General features: G+C 36.7%; 1 protein-coding gene across 1 annotated transcript in view; it reads left to right on the top strand.

Annotated features, from left to right (window-relative positions):
- Positions 1-18,418, top strand: part of ARHGEF38 (Rho guanine nucleotide exchange factor 38) — a 173,358-nt gene that overhangs the window by 98,499 nt on the left and 56,441 nt on the right. The gene's annotated exons all lie outside the window — the stretch shown is intronic.

Consider the following 18,418-nt stretch of genomic DNA (forward strand, 5'->3'; position numbering starts at 1 on the left):
TTGGTTTGGTCACACCAAATAGGCACCCAATTCCCTCACTCTCTAAGCTTTTTCTTTCCAGACGGAAAGAAAAAATATCCTGTAGTATGAACAGGAGTATTTTTGTGTAATGAATTTCCAATTTTGAGATTTGAATTTGAAGAGGCATGTAATAGGGAGGAACTCTAACTTTGCATTTTGGTCCTTTCACACATCAAGACCTTCCTGACTTCTCTTCAATGATAGTAGGGTGTGGGGTGGATGGCAGGGTGGGAAGGGCTGCCTCATTGTAATGTCCTGGCATTGTGCTGAGGTCTGGAGATTCACAAAGCTGAGTGGTTGGAGGAGAACTTGATATTACTATAAATTCTGTTCAGGTTTCTTTTCCTAAAGCATAGATTTTTATAACCAAAAATTAAGAGAGAGATATTGATTCAAACGAGAAAGAGAAATTCTTCTTCATACAATGAAGATGCACAGACTCTTACACACAGAATACTTCTAATTGTACCTTGAATTGGAATATTTGCTTTAAAAAATTTGCACTGGAGTTTGTGTCCATAGTGGAGGAGTTTGCAAGGTTGTGTATGCACCTGGTAGCCTAGGCTATTCATCAAGAACTGAGAGGGGAAGAGCAATCACAGCGTGTGGTGGATGAACATCAAAGCCACATTTGCCATGAGTTATTTTCCCTCCTGTTTCTTTCATTCCACTCATGAGGTCCTCATGCTGCTACATAAAAGGGTAAAAGGCAATCTTGAGTGCTATGTAATTGTTGGGTTCCCTAGTAGCTAAGGCCAGGAAAGTTGCAGCCAAGGGTGCATCTAAGAGATGTGATTTTTCAAATGGCATCACTGAAATCTCTTACATATGGTAACTGAAAATTGTCTGGTTTAAGAAAAAAAAATCTACATTGAAAAAAATACAGAGAAAGGCAGAGATATTTATAGCTTCTCAACTCTCTACCTTAATTTTTAATCTCATGCAAACATCAAAGACACTTGAAGTGACTAAAATCATAGAATTCCCCCATGAAAGAGTCCTTAAGAAAGGATCTGATATGTCTCGTGTTCTAAAACAAGAAAAAGATGCCTCTTCTAAATTTAACTATCTCCAAAACTGCAGTGTTTAGCTTAGCTCCATGTTTTTACTCTTTTCTGTATGTGTTCTGTCTGGCTAGCTATTATCAGCCTTCGATTGTGGGTATCTATTAATCTCAAAATGTAATAGATTACTTTCTCTTTTATTAAACTTCATATTTTTAAAATTATTGTAGAAGCACCACAAACTATAGAAAATCAAGATAAGGACAATAAAGAGAATCTATAGTTATGTTCCAGAGTTAACCATGGTAACATGGCAGTGAGTCCCTCACCTCACAGAGATGTTCCTTACACATGCATGTTGCCTAAAATAGGACCACTGTGCATCTCCTGTATGGCAGCCTGCTACCTCATTCATCAGTACATCATGCACATCTTTTAATGTCACTAAATATAATCCATGTATTTTTATGACTGGATAATAGTCTATCTTATATACATATGTAGTATAATCTAATTTGCCAAAAGCTTCCTGATAGTTGAATTTTGTCTATCTGTCCTATAAACACTGATGTTTTGTGTTCATTCTTATGCATGATCATTGTATAATAATCTGATTATTTTCTTAGGATAAAGTTCCAGAAGTGGAATTGCTAGATCAAAGGTTTTTGATATTTACTGTCAGAAACTTTCAGAAAACTTGAAATAATTTATGTTCCTACTCCCGATATGTGAGTTGCTCAATTATCCATCACTTGCCAACACTAGATGCAATTAATATTTGTATCTTTGAAACTTGTACCAATATAATAAGTCAAAAATGGTTTTCTATTGTTTTAATTCACTTTACTAATGATTTTAATCATTTTTCATGTATCTTTAACCATTTGTATTTCTTCTCTAATGAGTTTTTTTGAATGATTTCTCACTTATGATTGAGATATTCATCCTTTTCTAATTGATTTTTAATGACTCTTTCATTATCAAGTATATTAACCCTTGGTCTGTCTTAAATGCTATTAATAATTTTTCCAGCTTATCCTTGGACATTCAACATAGTTTATGGCTGTTTCTGGTTTTGTTTTATCTGTACAGTTTTAATTTTTGTATTTAGCCAAAGCCATCAGTCTTTTCCTTTATGATTTCTGCCTTTAGTTCAAGACCTTAGGCTTGCAGACAATTGTATAAAAATGTAGTTTATGAGGGGTGACAATGGGATTGGGAAAGCCGTAAGGACCACACTCCCCTTTGTCTAGTTTATGGATGGATGAGTAGAAAAATGGGGGAAGGAAACAACAAACAAACAAACAGACAAAGGCACCCAGTGTTCTTTTTTACCTTAATTGTTCTTTCTCACTTTAATTATTATTCTTGTTATTTTTGTGTGTGTGGTAATGAAGGTGTCAGGGATTGATTTTGGTGATGAATGTACAGCTATGTAATGGTACTGTGAACAATCGAATGTACGATTTGTTTTGTATGACTGCGTGGTATGTGAATATATCTCAATAAAATGAATATTAAAAAAAAAAAAAAGACCTTAGGGTGAGCAGGAGCCAAGAGACAGGAATCTTGTCTTCCCTCGGTTGGTCTTGTGTACCTATAAGAGTAATCATTTTTTTGGGTAATAACTTTTTAAAAAGTTTTCTTGTAGCCTTTATTTTTTTCTCATTTATAAAACCAATACAGGTTCACTGTAGACATAATTGAAAATACTGAAAATCTCCTGGAAGAAAAGCAAACTCACTATTAATCCCATCATCAGGGTAAACCACTGTTAACATTTAGTTTTGGTCTCCTTTCCTCACTCGCAGATACATAAGGATACACACACACACACACAGGATTCCTACCCCCAACTCACACTCACTTTTGAGCAAGGATCACTGCTACAAGAGAATCATGTCTTTCTCATATTGCCTCCCTCTCTTCGAAAAGAACAGCCTAGGAATATTATTCGGTCTTGGTACTGAAAGGGGGCTGATTTCAAAGCTACCATAGGGTCTAGCAATCAGTAGTTCTATAATATATTCTGTTTCTCAGGCAGGAAGGCCTCTTAAAATGCATTAGAAGCTGAGCTGAAGGAGAGGAAGAGACGGCCTGTTCCGGCCCGCAGGGGCTGATTCGGCAGGAAGGCCAAAGAATGCACCAGGAACTGAGTGCAACAAAAACTTTACTATGGGAACTTACAGGAGTGAAGCAGGCAGTCAGTCAAGCACTCTGACGGAGGCTGGTCCAGAGCTCAGTGTGAAAGTACTCTGCAATTAGGCAGAGATCAGCAAGGCCAGTTACAGAGACTTGAAACAAAGACGTTCCAAAAAGCATAAGGACATAGATGTGTGAAAGCGTGCCTTGTGACATAGGGGAAGATTAACTGTCTCCAGAGTGTCAGATAACACCTCAAGGACTCTGGAGAAGAGCAAGGCATGGGCTGACATCCTACGTAGAGGAGAGCCTGGTGCCGAGCTTACAGTGACCATCTGCACATCCATCCCTCCCTAGGGAGGTGAGCTTAAACATTAGCAGACCTGGGTCATGCAGGCTGCCATGTGCTTTTTGGATTTCACAGAGCATCTGGGAGAGGCCTGGACCCTGGGGTCCCACACTGCCACTGTTTTATACTGTAATATAAAAAGTATGATCCCCACAGTGGGAAGGAGGCTACCACATTCTCTGCATTAAGGGAAATGGTTTTATTCCATAATAAGGATCCACAAAGGACCGTCTCTGAGAACTAATGTTTGTTTTGGGGTGGTGTGTGTGTGTTTGTGTCTGTGTGTTTCATTTAAAACCTACCCTCTAACAACTAGGAAAATCCACATTCTGCCCTGCCCAGTGGCAGGGGTTCTTTATACACCCAAAGCTCACATTGGACTTTCCCAGGGTGTTAGTATAGATCTGAGGTCTATGCAGGGCAACCTAAAATGAGTTTTCTTGAGCCCTCACAGTAAATTAATTTAGAACTTTTGTCAATATTTTAAAATCTGGAGATTCCACACACACAAAAATTGGATTTCTGGTCTCTTTGAGGAAAAACGGAAAATCTGGCCACACTCTTCTCTTTTACATATTAAGGAAATTTGTCCTTTGTCATATGTGTCATGAATATTTATCCTGTTGATCATTTCCCTCTTCACCTTGCTAATTTGTTGTGGTTTGTTTTGCTAAGATAAATTTTTAAGTAAAAAATTTATCATGTTTTTCTATTTTGGCTTTTGTTGTTTCTTGCTTAGAAAGGCTTTACCAATGCCAGATTAGTTTTTAAAGTGATTCTATGGTTTTTTCAAATTCTTTTATGGTTTTGTTTTTAACATTTAAATCTTCATTGTGTCTGGGAATTATTTTGGTATACAGAATGATGTAGGAATCTGTGTTGATTATTTTTTCTATATGGCTAGCTAATAATTCCGACACCTGATTTTGAACAGTTCGGTTTTCCCCACTGAGTAAAAATGTCATGTTCACCAGGAACTCAATTTCCATATGTCTTTGTATCTATTTTGTGCTATTCATCTGCCCATGTATGTACTAGTACCAAACTGCTTTCATTTTTATAGCTTTGTAATATATTTTAACATCAGGTGTGACTACCCTCGCCACTATCCATCACCAGAACTTTCCCATCACCCCAATTGTTCCAGCTTAGTACTCTTATTTTTCTGAATTTTCTTGAGAATACTTGCATGTTTCACTTTATTTTTTTCTTAAACTTTTTATTTTGAAATAATTTTAAATTTACAGGACAGTTGCAAAAACAATGCAAAACCCATACAGAAAACTCCAACATACCCTCTCCCTCAAATACTCAGATCTACTGATTTGAATATTTTGCCACATTTGCTGTATCATTCTATCTATCATGTCTATCCATCTATCTATATTTATCTATCTATCATCTAATTAACTATCTATGTCTGCATTATCTATTTATCTGTTTTCTAAACATTTGAAGTAGGTTATGTACATCATGCTTCTTGAACACATATTTCTGTATACATTTCCTAAGAACAAGAATCTTCACTTATGTAACCACCTTAAGTACAGTTATCAAGTTCAAGAAATTTAACATGGGTATAAAGCTTACAGTCTATAGCCCAGTTTTTTCATATGTCCTAATAATGTCCTTTTGAGCCCTTTCTCCTCCATTATTAGTCCAGTGTAGATCATATATTGTATTTAGTTATCATTGTCTCTTTAGTTGCTCTTTTGATAGTGGAAACATATATACAACATAAACTTTTCCATCTCAACTATTCCCAAGCATACCATTCAGTGGGATTAATCATATTCACTGTGTTATACTACTGTTGCCACTTTCTATCACCAGAACTTTCCCATCACCCTAGAAAGAAACCCTACACCCATTATGCATTAATTCCCCAGGCACCCCGACTTGGTAACCTGTATTCTACTTTGTCTCTAGGAGTTTGCATATTCTAACTATTTTATATAAGTGTAACCATTCAATATCTGCCCCTTTGTGTCTGACTGATTCCACTCAACATGATGTCTTCAAGTTTCATCTATGGAGTGGCATGTATCTGAAATTCATTCTTTTTAAAGGCTGAGCAATATTATATATATACCACATTGTTTATCCATCTTTCATCTGCTGATGGACATTTGGGTTCATTCCATCTTTTGGCTATTGTGACTAGTGCTGCTGTGAATATTGGTGTACAAATATCTGTCTGAATCCCTGCTTTCTATTCTGGGTATATAGCTAGAAGTGAGATTACCAGGCCATATGGTAGTTCTATGTTTAACCTTTTGAGGAACTGCCAAACTGTTTTCTGTATCATTTTACAGTTTGCACCAACAACATACAAGTATTCCTATTTCTCCATATCCTCACCAGCACTTGTTATTTTCCATTTAAAAAAATAACAGTCATTCTAGAGGATATGACATCTCATTGTGACTTGTCTTTTTAAGTTTCTCTTTTTCTCAAAAGTTTATGTTCCAGAGGAGGAAAATGGCAGATCAGGAGAGACAGGGCAAAAAAACATCTCCGTGAAAAATACCAGATGAAAGTCAAAAAGTGCTCCAGAACATCAGTTCCAGTGATGCACCAGCTGGACAAGGTCTGCTAAATCCACAGGGACCATGCACTTGGTGAAACTGGGAGTCTGCATTCTGAAATGAGTGAGTGAGCCTACTGGAGAACCAGCAGCCATGCTGCAGTCAGAGGAAACCAGGGGTTAGCATTTGGAGATAGATTAGTTTAAAAACCCAAAAGCAACTGCGGATCCGGCAGTGAGAACTGCACAGTATAGTGTGGTGGGAACTGCTTCCCCACAACCCGTGGTCACGCCTCAATATCTGACATGGGCAATAGCCTTTTGCACACCTTCAGCTAATTGTCTCAGAGCCAGGAAGGTGGAAGTCAGCAAAAAGGGGGAAATAACCATGCCCCATACATCCATCTTCCCAGCAGGCTCAGAACACTCTTGCCCGGCGCTGCAGCCCAGAGCTGTGCCGCGCAACCCAGCATGGCAGGAAGTGTTTCCCACAATATGCACACACACCCCAATATCTGGCATGGACGATAGCCTTTCACACACCCACAGCTAATTGTCCCTGAGCTAGGAAGGCAGAGTTGTGCAAAAAAAGGGGAAATAACCACGCATCATACCACCATCCTTTCAATAGGATGGGAACGCCTCTACATGGCCCCGTGGCCCAGAACTTCCCTTGGGAGATGTTGCTCACCTGTGATGGAGCACAGTCTTCCCTCAGCAGAGGCCCTAGGAGGGTACGGCTTGGAAGAGGGACCCACTTGGAAATACCAGGGACTGTACACCAATACCAAGGACTTGTGGGTCAGTAGCAGAGACAATCTGTGGCGAGACTGAACTGAAGATTTAGAGTCCTGCAACAGCTTTAAATCTCCAGGAATACTCAGGAGTTTTGATTATTAAAGCCACCCTCACTTCCTAACTGCTCAGACACAAGCCCCACATTCAGAGTGGGCAGCACCAACTACATGCGGAAACTTGGTACTCCAATTGGACCCCCGCAAGATTCAGACCCCCACTCACCACACAAAGTTGGGGAGAACTGGCATGAGGGGAATAGGTGCTCATGGACGCCACCTTCTAGTTAGAGAAAGTGTACTCCACCACGCTGTAGATCTGACAAATTAGAGACAATGGTTATAATAAGCCTACATATCCTAAAAGGATTCTATCAAGATAAGCAAATGCCAAGAAGCCAAAAGCAACAGAAAATTTTAAAATGTGAAGAAACCAGAAGATATGGATAACCCAAAACCAAAAACCCAAATAAAAAGATCAGAGGAGACACAGTACTTGGAGCAATTAAACAAAGAACTGAAGACTAATAATGAGATCATGGCACAGGATATAAAGGACATGAAGAAGACCCTAGAAGAGCATAAAGAAGAATTTGCAAGTGTAAATAAAAAAATAGGTGATTTTTATGGAAATAAAAGAAACTGTTAACCAAGTTAAAAAGATTCTGGATATTCACAGTACTAGATCAGAGGAAGCTGAACAGGAATTTAGTGACCTCAAAGAGGACAGAATGGAAAATGAAAGAACAAAAGAAAGAATGGGGAAAAAAACTGAAATGGACCTCAGGGATATGATGGACAACATAAAATGCACAAATATAAGACTCATTGGTGTTCCAGAAGGGGAAGAAAAAAGTAAAGGTCTAGGAAGAGTAGTCAAAGAAATTGTTGGGAAAACTTCCCAAACCTTCTAAACAACATAAATATACAAATCATAAATGCCCAAATTAAATCCAAACAAAATAAATCCAAATAAACCCACTCTGAGACATATTCTGATCAGATTTTCAAATGCTGAAGAGAAGGAGCAAGTTCTGAAAGCAGCAAGAGAAAAGCAATTCACCACATACAAAGGAAACAGCTTAAGACTAAGCAGTGACTACTCAGTGGCCACTATGGAGGCGAGAAGGCAGTGGAATGATGTATTTAAAATTATGAAAGAGAAAACTTGCCAATCAAGAATTCTTTTTCCAGCAAAAGTCTCCTTCAAATTTGAGGGAGAGCTTAAATTTTTCACAAACATATGCTGAGAGAATTTTCTAACAAGAGACCTGCCCTACTTGAGATAATAAAGGGAGCCCTACTGACAGAGAAACAAAGAAAGGAGTGAGAGATATGGAGAAAGGTTCAGTACTAAAGAGATTCAGTATGGGTATGTTACAGGACATTAAGAGAGAGAGGGGGAAAATATATCTGACAAACATAAACCAAAGGATAGGATGGCTGATTCAAGAAATGCCTTCACAGTAAAAACACTGAATGTAAATGGATTAACTGCCCCCCCCAATTAAAAGATGTAGATTGGCAGAATGGATCAAAAAATGTGAGCCATCAATATGTTGCATAAAAGAGACTCATCTTAGACACAGGGTCACAAAGAAATTAAAAGTGAAAGGATGGAAAAAAATATTTTATCCTAGCTACCAGCCAAAAGCTACCAGCAGGAATAGCAATATTAATCTCAGATAAAATAGACTTTAAATGCAAGGATATTAAGAGAGACAAAGAAGGCCACTACATATTAATAAAAGGAAAAATTCAACAAGAAGAAATTACAATCATAAATGTTTATGTACCCAATCAAGGTGCCCCAAAATACATGAGACAAACATTCACAAAACTAAAGGAAGCAATAGATGTTTCCACAATAATTGTGGAAGACTTCAACATATCACTCTCTATCCTATAGATAGATCAACCAGACAGAGGACCAATAAGGAAATTGAAAATCTAAACAATCCGATAAATGAATTTGAATTAACAGACATATATAGAACATTACATCCCAAATCACCAGGATACACATCCTTCTCTAGTGCTCATGGAACTTTCTCCAGAATAGATCATATGCTGGGACATAAAACAAGCCTCAATAAATTTAAAAAATTAACATTATTCAAAGCACATTCTCTGAACACAATGGAATACAATTAGAAGTCAATAACCATCAGAGACTTAGAAAATTAAAAAATACCTGGAGGTTAAATAACACACTCCTAAACAATCAGTGGATTAAAGAAATAGCAAAAGAAATCAGTAAATTTATAGAGGTGAATGAAATTGAGGACACAACATATCAAAACCTATGGGATACAGCAAAAGGAGTACTAAGGGGGAAATTTATAGCTCTAAATGCATACACTAAAAAGGAAGAAAGAGCTAAAATCAAAGAACTAATGGAGCAACTGAAGAAGCCAGGAAATGAACAGCAAAATAATCCTAAACCAAGTAGAAGAATAGAAATAACAAGGATTAAAGCAGAAATAAATGACATAGAGAACAACAACAAAAAAAAACAATAGAATAAATAACACCAAGAGTTGGTTCTTTGAGAAGATCAACAAGATTGACAAGGCCCTAGCTAGACTGACAAAATCAAAAAGAGAGAAGACCCAAATAAACAAAATAATGAATGAGAGAGGCAACATTACTGCAGCTCCTGAAGAAATTAAAAAAATTATAAGAGGATACTATGAATAACTGTATGCTAACAAACTAGATAATGTAGAGGAAATGGACAAGTTCCTGGAAATACATGAACAACCTAAACTGACCAGAGAAGAAATAGAAGACCTCAACCAATCAATCACAAGCAAAGAGATACAATCAGTCATCAAAAAGCTTCTCACAAATAAATGCCCAGGGCCAGATGGCTTCACAGGGGAATTCCACCAAACTTTCCAAAAAGAACTGACACAAAACTTACTTAAACTCTTTTAAAACATTGAAGAAAATGGAACACTACCTAACACATTTTGTGAAGCTAATATCACTCTAATAGCAAAACCAGGCAAAGATTCTACAGGCCAATCTCCCCAGTGAATATAGATGCAAAAATTCTCAACAAAATACTTGCAAATAGAATCCAAAGACACATTAAAAAAATCATACACTATGACCAAGTGGGGTTCATTCCAGACATGCAAGGATGGTTTGACATAAGAAAATCAATCAATGTATTACAACACATTAACAAATCGAAAGAGAAAAATCAAATGATCATCTCAATAGACGCTGAAAAAGCATTTGACAAAATCCAACATCCTTCTTGATAAAAACACTTCAAAAGGTGAGAATTGAAGGAAACTTCCTCAATATGAAAAGAGCATATATGAAAAACCCACAGCCAGCACAGTACTCAATAGCAAGAGACTAAAAACCTTTCCTCTAAGATCAGGAATGAGACAAGGATGCCCACTGTCACCACTGTTATTCAACATTGTGCTAGAAGTGCTAGCCAGGGCAATCCGGCAAGACAAAGAAATAAAAGGCATCCAAATTGGAAAGGAAGAAGTAAAACTGTCATTATTTGCAGATGATATGATCTTATATCTGGAAAACCCTGAGAAATCTATGACACAGCTACTTGAGCTAGTAAACAAATTTAGCAAAGTAGCAGGATACAAGCTTAATGCACATAAGTCAGTAATGTTTCTACACACTAGAAATGACTGAAGTGAAGAGACACTCAAGAAAAAGATACCATTTTCAATAGCAACTATAAAAATCAAGTACCTAGGAAGAAACTTAACCAAAGACGTAAAAGACCTATACAAAGAAAACTACATAACTCTACAAAAAGAAATAGAAAGGGACCTAAAAAGATGGAAAAATATTCCATGTTCATGGATAGGAAGACTAAATGTCATTAAGATGTCAATTCTACCCAAAGTCATCTACAGATTCAATGCAATCCCTATCAAAATTCCAACAACCTACTTCAAAGACTTGGAAATGCTAGTTATCAAATTTATTTGGAAAGGGAAGATGCCTTGAATTGCTAAAAGCACTCTAAAAACCAAAAGCAAAGCGGGAGAACTTATACTCCCTGACTTTGAAGCTTATTATAAAGCAACAGTAGTCAAAACAGCATGGTACTGGCACAAAGATAGACATATTGATCAGTGGAATTCAGAGATAGACCCCCATATCTACAGTAAACTGATCTTTGATAAGGCCCCCAAAGCCACTGCACTGGGACATAACAGTCTTTTCAACAAATGGCGCTGGGAGAGTTGGATGTTCATATCCAAAGGAATGAAAAGGACCCCTACCTCACACCCTACACAAAAATTAACTCAAAATGGGTTAAAGACCTCAACATACGAGACAATACCATAAAACACCTAGAAGATTATGTAGGGAAACATCTTCAAGACTTTGTATTAGGCGGTCACTTCCTAGACTTTACACTCAAAGCACAAGCAACAAAAGAAAAAATAGATAAATGGGAACTCCTCAAACTTAGAAGTTTCTGTACCTTAAAGGAATTTCTCAAAAAGGTGAAGAGGCAGCCAACTCAATGGGAAAAAAATTTTGGAAACCATGTATCTGACAAGAGATGGATATCTTGCATATATAAAGAAATCCTACATCTCCATGACAATAGTACAAGACAACCCAGTCATAAAATGGGCAAAAGATATGAAAAGACAGTTCTCTGAGGGGGAAATGCAAATGGCCAAAAAACACATTTAAAAAATGTTCAACTTCACTAGCTACTAGAGAGATGCAAATTAAGACCACAATGAGATACCATCCACACCAATTAGAATGGCTGCCATTAAACAAACAGGTAACTACAAATGCTGGAGAGGATGTGGAGAAATTGGAACTCTTATTCATTGTTGGTGGGACTGTGTAATGGTTCAGCCACTCTGGAAGACAGTCTGGTGGTTCCTTAGAAAACTAGAAATAGAGTTACCCTTTGATCCAGCAATCACACTTCTCAGTATATACCCAGAAGATCTGAAAGCAGTGACACTAAAGATATCTGCACACCAATGTTCATAGCAGCAATATTCACAATTGCCAAGAGACGGAAACAACCCAAATGTCCTTCAACAGGTGAGTGGATAAATAAAATGTGGTATATACACACGATGGAATACTACACGGCAGTAAGAAGGAACGATGTCGTGAAACTTATGACAACATGGATGAACCTTGAAGACATAATGCTGAGCGAAATAAGCCAGGCACAAAAAGAGAAATATTATATGCAACCACTAATGTTGAACATTGAAAAATGTAAAACAAATGGTTTATAATGTGGAATGTAGGGGACCTAGCAATAGATAGCAATTAGTGAAGGGGGAACGATAACCTAATAAGAACAGAAAAGTTATTGTGGGTAAATTTAACATTCTGGGAATGCTCAGGAATCAGCATGGTTTGTTAATTTCTGGTGGGTATGGTAGGAACAAGTTCACAGAAATGTTGTTATCTTAGGTTATCTGTCTTTCTTATTCCTTTGCTGGGTTATAGTCTGTATATTTTCTTAGGGTAGAGTAGGAACATGTTGGAAGTAGTGTAGTTATTTTAGGTTAGTTGTTTTTTCTTATTCCTTTGTTTTGGTTTGCTTGAAATGTTTTTTTATTGTATGTTTTTTTTTTTGTTTAATTTTCAGATACAGTTAATGTTAATAAAAAAAAAATGAAAAAATATGCAGAGTCCCCCTGAGGAGCTGGGGGAGAATGCAGGGGTGTTGGGCTTCCCCACCTAGATGGTTGCTGATGTTCTCACACACATTGAAGACTGGTGGTTTGTTGTGCTAAACCCTCTTTCATGGGACTTGCCCTTGGGAAGCCTGTTACTGCAAAGGAGAGGCTAAAACTGCATATAATTGTGCCTAAGTGTCTCCTCCTGAATGCCTCTTTGTTGCTGCTCAGATGTGGCCCTCTCTCTCTAGCTAAGCCAACTTGGCAGGTGAAATCACTGCCCCCACCCCCACCCCCCAGTGGGATCTGACACCCAGGGGCGTAAATCTCCCTGGCAACATAGAATATGACTCCCAGGAAGGAATCTAGACCCGGCATCATGGGATGGAGAACATCGTCTTGACCAAAAGGGGCATGTGAAGTGAAATGAAATAAAGTTTCAGTGGCTGAGAGATTCCAAAAGGAGCCAAGAGTTCACTCTGGTGGGCACTCTTAAGCACAATATGGATAACTCCTTTTTTTTCCAGTTTTTTCATTGAGATTGTTTGCATACCATACAATTATCCACAGATCCAAAGTGTACAATCATTTGCCCATGGTACCATCATACAGCTGTGCATCCATCACCACAGTTAATTTTTTTCAATTTTTAGAACATTTTCATTACTCTAGAAAAGAAAGAAAGACACACACAAAAAAGGAAACTCGAATCCTCCCATACGCCTAACCAGCCCCCCCTCCATTATTGATTCATAGTTGGATAACTCTTTAGGTTTTAATGACTTGGAATAGCTAGTAGTAAATACCCAAAACTATCAAACTATAACCCCGTAGCCTTGAATCTTGAAGACAATTGTGTAACAATGTAGCTTACAAGGGGTGACAATATGATTGTGAAAGCCTTGTGGGTCACACTCCCCTTTATCTAGTGTATGGATGGATGAGTAGAAAAACGGGAGGAAAAAAAAAACTAAAGAAAAATAGGGCAGGGGAGGGACGATTTGGGTGGTCCTTTTTTACTCTTATTTTTCTATTCTTACTTTCACTTTTTTCTGGGAGAAGGAAAATGTTAAAAAAATAGATCAGGGTGAGGAATCAACAACTGTATGATGGTAATGTGATCAATTAATTATATACTTTAGGTAATTGTATGATATGTGAATAAATCTTAATAAAAATAAAATAAAATAAAAAAGTATATGTTCCTATGGTTGAAAGAGTCAAATAGTTCTACAAGATTTGTTAAGAAAAATTGTAGTTCCCTGTCCTCCTCCTACCTGACTGAAAATGCTCCTCACCAAAGCACAAACATTTTCATGTCTTTTAGTCATCTGTTGCAGTATTTATCATCATGTCCCTAAAAACATGCTTGCTTTTTCCTTTTTACATATGTCTATTAATTTCCCTTTATGGTATATAAGAATTTATCTTTCTTCCCTGCTCACATCTCTACTACTATACACACATCCTTACCATCTACACATTCTTCCCATATATATATTCTCATTTACAAACAAATCTGTGTTTGAATTCTTACAACTGGGTACATTTTGTTTTCAGAGCCGAGACTTGGAGTAAATCCTGATTACTCATTTTCCCAGGAGTTACCAACTGTCATTGCCTTCCCTTCTTCCTCCTCCTCCTCCTCCCTTCCTCCTTCTCTTCCTCCTTTTCATTTGCTTAATTTTCTTGGAACTAATCATTAAAGCCAAACTCATGACCAGTTATTTAGGTGTCTTTCAAGGCAATCAGATGCATTAGGATGCTATCAATTTCACCTCTCTAAAATAGCCTCTCCCAGACTCTTCTGACCAGTTGAGTCAGATTAGTGACACAGGGCACAGCTGTTTTTCCAAGAACTCCCTTCCCATCATCTTTTCGATGCTTTTCCGCTCTCCAGTTCTGGTTCTCCCTCATTATGGTAGAGCACATCCTTCAATATTTTCCTCTGTTCCTCAAAGAATGGATGAAAGTAAAATGTTGAGCACTTTTGTATCTGAAATATTTTTATCTTCACACTTGATTTATCATTTGATTGCATATAGCATTCTAAGTTGAAAATCATTTCGCTTCAGAATTTATAGGCTTTACTTCATTGTTCTCTAACTTTTAGTGTTGCTACTGAGAAATCTGAAGTTTATTCTGATTCCTGATCATTTGTTTTTACCTGATAGTATCTCCTTTCAATAAAAGTCCCTTCAACCTAACACATGTCCTTTTCTTGAATTACTTCACTGATGACTTCATCCTCATGTTTGCTCTGTTCACTTTTTCTGGAACTCTTATTATTTGGAGTGATATGATATTGGACCTCCTAGACTGACTTTCTGATTTTCTTACATTTTTCTTCTACTTTCTATTCTTTTCTAGTTTTTGCTTTTGTTTCTGGGAAGTTCCTCAATGTTTTCTTCCAACACTATTATTGGGTTTTTTTTTCTCCTATAAACCTTTCAATTTCCAAGAGCTCTTTCTTGGTCCTCCAGATGATCCCCCTTCTTTGATAGCATCCCAAGGATTAGGCTGTTTCTTAAACAAGCTCTCAGTTAATCCTTCTTACTTTAACTCCACCTCCCTCAACTCCCACTTTCATGGATACCTGATGACTAATTCATGAGCCTTTGGAGGAATGATTAAATGACTTCCTTGCCATATTATGGTTCTCTCTGGTCTGTTATATCAGTTGCCATTCATTCATCTTTACATCTTCTAAAATGTGTTAATCATTGTGTATTTGTTTTCACAATTATCTTCTATTTACAGTTAGTGCTATTTGTTTGGCAATGTGCAGTGTCCTTTAAAATTTATTTAAATTGTTTTGTAAGGAGAGTTGTTTAAAAAGGAGCTTTAAGAGAAGTGTAAAACAATTAAGTAATAGTATAGGTAGTTTACGACCACTGTAAAAAAAATATTAAATTTAAGATGTTTGTGGTCATAGCATAGAGGAAATTCAAAGTCAAAATGATTGATACTTACATGATTATTTTTCCTTCTTCTTACTTTTTCCCATTAATTAGGAAATATAGCTGTGCCTCAATGTCGAATATTTAATTTTTTTGTTTTCCACCATAGTTTATACATTGTTTAAATGTCATTTTAATTTTTATTGTGCAAGGTTTTAAACGTATTTGATGTGAAACTCTTTGCAGTGAAACTGGATGCTACTAAAATGAAGCCAGCTGTGTTTACTCAACTTTGTAAAGTCCCAATAATAATTTGTAATGAGATTAGTATAGCTACTTATCTCACTTGCCAAAGTGTTCATGATATAACAGAAGAAGATGAAACAGAATAAAAAATTGATAACAATAGCTACTTATCTCACTTGCCAAAGTGTTCATGATATGACAGAAGAAGATGAAGCAGAATAAAAAATTAATAACAATCTCAGGTTCAATCCAAGATGTATGTGGAATTGTTAACATATTTTGTTACTGTGATGGAGACATGTGACAATTGTCTGACTGAGACAGGTTATATGCCGTGTAGGAATCATCTGCCTGGTAGTGTTATCAGAACTGAATCTTACTGGGTGGGATTAGATGGGGTGAACTCTGTACTGAATGCCCTGGAATGTCATTATCTTACACCACACTGTCTATCTTTTCTGCCATTTTGCTTGTCTATGTGATGCAGATTTCAGAGCTTCATTGCTAATCACTTGGGCAAAGGTCCAAAGAGAATGTCTGAAGGCAAAGTCTGGGAGAGTTCCCATTTCTTGAGAAAGTATTCTTTTAAGATTTGCATTCGCGATGCTTTTAAGGGAAACAATCATTTATAATTGTTGCTATTGTCATTTGAAATAAAAAATGGGGAGAATCGAGCTTTGCTTCCAGAGTGATGGAAAAAGAATAAATGAGAAGATTTGGGCACAACAAAAGGTCCTATGCTGATTTTTTGACAGATCTTATTAGGAAGAAAGGATGGCAGCTCAAAGATACAAGTATATTCCTTAATAGGGCTGCATATTTTTTTGTAATAAAAAGAAAATGTTTGAATACAAGAATAGGCCACATTAATAAAGTATTTTACTACAATTGGTATTTGAATAAAATGTCTGATTGTATTTATTTTTTATTATATTGTCAATGATTTTTAAATGATTAAATAAATAGTGATAGTCAAAGGAAAAATTCAGAAGAAATTCTATCATGTTCATATAAATAACATGATTTCCTCTGACCAAGTTAATGCTTCTAAAACCCTGACTAGTTTCTTATCTAAGAGAAGTATTTCTACGTAGGTTTCTAAACTGTTGTATTAGTGCAGAATCTCTATTTGTTTAACATATATAACAAAATGATGTCCTTCATATTAAAAAGTGCTGCTAAATTAACAAATTAGAAATTATGTTTTTTTGTAACTACTTTTTAGTGTTGATAATAATTTGCATTTTTCCAATCTACTTCAACATCCTCTTGGAAACCAGTAACATCTCTCTTTCCCTCCTTCTCTGTTCCCTCCCCTCTTCCCTCTCTCTCATCTTTTATGTATTTGGCACAAATGTGTAGGAAATCCAAGATAAATCATATCAAAGCAACTCTTTACTCCCTTGCAAACTTTTTTTTTTAATTTTATTTTGAAATAAATTCAGAGTTATAGGAAAAGTTGCAAAAACATTACAAACCCTATACACAGATCTCCAGCATTCCCTGACCCCCCTCCCCCGATACCCCGATCCACTAACTTTAACACATTGTCACACCACTCTTTCTTTCCATCCCTCCCTCCCTCCCTCTCTTCCTGTCTATCATCCATCATCTATTGCTCTGTCTTCTGAACATATGAGAGCAAGCTGCACACACCCTTGAACAAACACTATAATTCACATATACAATTCCCATGAACAAGAACATTCTTTTCTGCAATCCCATTAAGTGCAGCTAGGAAGTACAAGAGATCCAACAATGATACAAAGTTTACATTCTATATTTCCTTTCCCTTATGTCTCAACTGCGTCCCTTTGAGCCTCCTGTCCTCCATCCTCAGATCCCATCCAGGGTCATCCTTCTCATTCAATTGTCATCTATTTAGACTGTCTTTTTTTTTTCTCAGTTGTGGAAACATATATACAGCCTAAATCTTCCCATTTCACCCCCTCCCTAGCCTTCCATTAGTGAGATTAATCACATTTAGAATATTGTAATGCTATCACCTTCCCACCAACCATTACTAGAAATTTCCCTTCACCTCAAACAGCAACCCTACACTCATTTCTTAACTCCCCATTGCCCCTTCCCCCATTTCTCTTAACCCATACTCTATTTTTCATCTCTATGATTATATTCTCTGATAATTTCTTTCTGTTTACTGTGGGGCTTAAAATTAACCTCTTAAATCCATAACAATCTTGTTTTTCTTTGATACCAACTTAACTTCAATAGGACACATAAACTATGTTCCTATACTCCTCCATTCCCCCACCTTTATATAGATCTTGTCAAAAATTATATATTTTACATTGAGTTCAAAACCACTGATTTGTCATTAGAGTTTGTGCATTTTGTGTCATATAGGAAGTAAATAGTGGAGTTACAATTCAAAAATTATTGACTTCTATTTGAATCCCATTGTGGTCAGAGATTGTGCTTGGAATATGTTCAATTGTTTTTCTGTTCATTTATTTTTTTAATTTATTGAGGCTTGTTTTATGTCCCAGCATATGGTCCATTCTGGAGAAAGATCCGTGATCACTAGAGAAAAATGAGTGTCCTGGTGATTTGGGATGTAAGGTTCCATATATGTCTGTTAAAATTCTCTATATCTCTTTCTCCTTTCTTTGTTTCTCTGTCGGTAGGGCTCCCTTTAGTATCTGAAGTAGGGCAGGTCTTTTATTAGCAAAATCTCTCAGCATTTGTTTGTCTGTGAAAAATTTAAGCTCTCCCTCAAATTTGAAGGAGAGTTTTGCTGGATAAAGTATTCTT

The sequence above is a fragment of the Choloepus didactylus genome, chromosome 3, assembly GCF_015220235.1.
Source record: "Choloepus didactylus isolate mChoDid1 chromosome 3, mChoDid1.pri, whole genome shotgun sequence".
Classification (NCBI taxonomy): Eukaryota; Metazoa; Chordata; class Mammalia; order Pilosa; family Megalonychidae; genus Choloepus; species Choloepus didactylus.